This window comes from Pangasianodon hypophthalmus, chromosome 19, assembly GCF_027358585.1.
Source record: "Pangasianodon hypophthalmus isolate fPanHyp1 chromosome 19, fPanHyp1.pri, whole genome shotgun sequence".
Classification (NCBI taxonomy): Eukaryota; Metazoa; Chordata; class Actinopteri; order Siluriformes; family Pangasiidae; genus Pangasianodon; species Pangasianodon hypophthalmus.
In genome coordinates, this window is record NC_069728.1 from 20,246,466 (window position 1) to 20,248,922 (window position 2,457).

Sequence of the window (2,457 nt, forward strand, 5' to 3'; positions counted from 1 at the left end):
CTAAACATTCTGTACTCAACACAGTGAACAAGCTCAATCTTGGCCATGTCGAATGTCTTACACTTAGCCTTTGTCATAACTTTCCAGTGAGGGTTTCAGGCAGATCTGATGTGGATGGCCTATGTTTGCTGTATTTAAACAAAAAAATTCCTTTTTTAAAGAAAGAAAATCCTTCTAGAGCAGGTGGACTTGGAAGTACACAACTGTGCACACTGTTTTGATTTTTCACTTTTTTTTAGTGTTTATTGCTATAAAATATCCTCAGAAAAATTTATTTTCTATAATAACTGCTGTCAAAGACAACAGCCACATGGAAAGGTTTCTGAGTGAAGTAGAAAATCTGCTTATACAAAATCATGTCACTGCATCTGGGTTCAAACTCTGCCATCAGTTCTCATTACAGCCACTGGACCAATCAAATCTGACCACAGCTTCAAAACATCCAATCAGGGGTGACTCTGAACCTGGTTTAATCTTGCACCCACAAGTTCATTACCTCACTGTCAAGTTGTTTGAACAGGAACGATGATCACAGTCCTTGTCGCTCTTTGTCTCTTAACATCAGGTGAGTTACATTTTGTATATTTTTATATACAATTATAAAATAATTTCACTAAATATTTGTCACTATATGTTTATTACTGACATCATCACTAACAATGTATATTTTTTTTGTTTCAGTGAAACCTTCTAACATCAAGGAGCTTCAAGTTCAAAAAGTAAAGCGTGGAGAAAATGTTTCTATAATATGTGACGACTTGTCCAGTGCTAAAAATAAATTAGTTTGGTTCAAACAGAGTTTTGGAAAGGTTCCACAGTGGGTAGGGAGAGAAGTGGAGAGCTCATTCAGACCCGGTGAAGGATTTAATGATGGACGCTTCAGTATTAGTGTAAATAAAAATCTGCTTAATCTCAACATTAAAGAAATCAAAGAAGAGGATACAGGAACATATTTCTGTGCAGAATGGCTGGTATCTTCACTACACTTTAGATCTGGAACCCTTTTGGTTGTTGAAGGTAAACAGTTTTACTCTGATAACCTGCTCCTGAACTCAAACTAATTCCAGATCAACACTTTAGCCAGAATTATATTTAAATAACGAGTGGTGTGAAATTATAGTTTTATTTTTACTAATTGATGTTAAAGCTGAGGAGATGAAACAGCATCCTCCGACTGTAACGGTGATGGAGAACGGAGAGTCGCTCACACCCCAGTGTTCAGTACAAGCATTTAATTCAAGCTGTGAAGAACAGAGTGTGTACTGGTTCAGACACGACTCAGGAGAATCTCATCCAGGAATCATTTACACTCATGGAGCCGGCAGTGATGAGTGTAAGAAGAGCTCTGAGGCTGGTTCTCCTACACAGAGCTGTGTCTACACTCTCCCCAAGAGGAAGCTCACAACCTCTGATAATGGAACGTTCTACTGTGCTGTGGCTGCGTGTGGACAAATCCTCTTTACTAATGGAACTGAAGTTAAAGTTATTCAAGTAAAAGGTAAGACATTTGATAAATATTCCTGTTGAAAACTCAGAGACAGTTATAGTGATACTGATCCAAATGATGCTTTATCTTTTCAGAAAATAACCATAGGATTGTTTTTGTTTTAACAACCTCCAATATAATATCTATTATTGTAATCATGGTTCTGGTTGGAGTTTTACTTAAACAAAGAAAAGGTTTGTTTGCTTTTATTATTTTTAAAATGAATTTATCAGTATCATAAAAACACTTACAGTTAAACGTTACTGATATTTATTATTGTTTTATAAAGGGGCTTCCAACGACCATCCAAATAACACAAATCAGGTAATCCAGTGTTTTATCATGTGTATTGATTTTCTTTAAATAAATACAGATCTGTCCTTGAGTCTACAGGACATGTAGGATTATAACTGACATCATCTTACAAAATACCGTAAATAAAAATTTGTGAATCTTTTAATCCACTCTGGTTTATAAACGGCTCTTGTTCTTCATCAGGCCGATGATGATGATGTCTTGAACTATGCAGCTGTGAGTTTTGCAAAGAAACCTTCATCCTCCAGAACATCCAGAGACAAGAACCATGAAGATGTTTATACACAAGTTAAAATAAAATAAAGAGAAATTAATGAATTTATATTTAAAAGCACCAGATGCTAAATATTTATTGCTGTAAGTCAAACTTTATTTGTTCATGCATGGTGTATTTAACCAAAAAAAAAAAGTTACAATGTATTACTTAATATTTTCGCTATTAGAAACTGTCATTGCAATTTGTAAAAAGTGAATTCATAATAAAAATTAAATATTGTAAGAATCAGTGTTTTTTCATTATTTCCCATTAACTTTAATATAATTAGATTTATTGTATATTATTATTCTGTCTTTATGTTAAAAATACATGCATTTTAAGTCTTATCTTTGGATTTCTTTAGAAATAGTGTATTTATAAATGGTTATTATGGTTTCTA

General features: G+C 33.7%; 1 pseudogene; it reads left to right on the forward strand.

Annotated features, from left to right (window-relative positions):
- The first annotated feature begins 499 nt into the window (after positions 1-499).
- LOC117599693 (uncharacterized) lies at positions 500-2,188 on the forward strand (annotated as a pseudogene).
- The last annotated feature ends 269 nt before the right edge of the window (positions 2,189-2,457 follow it).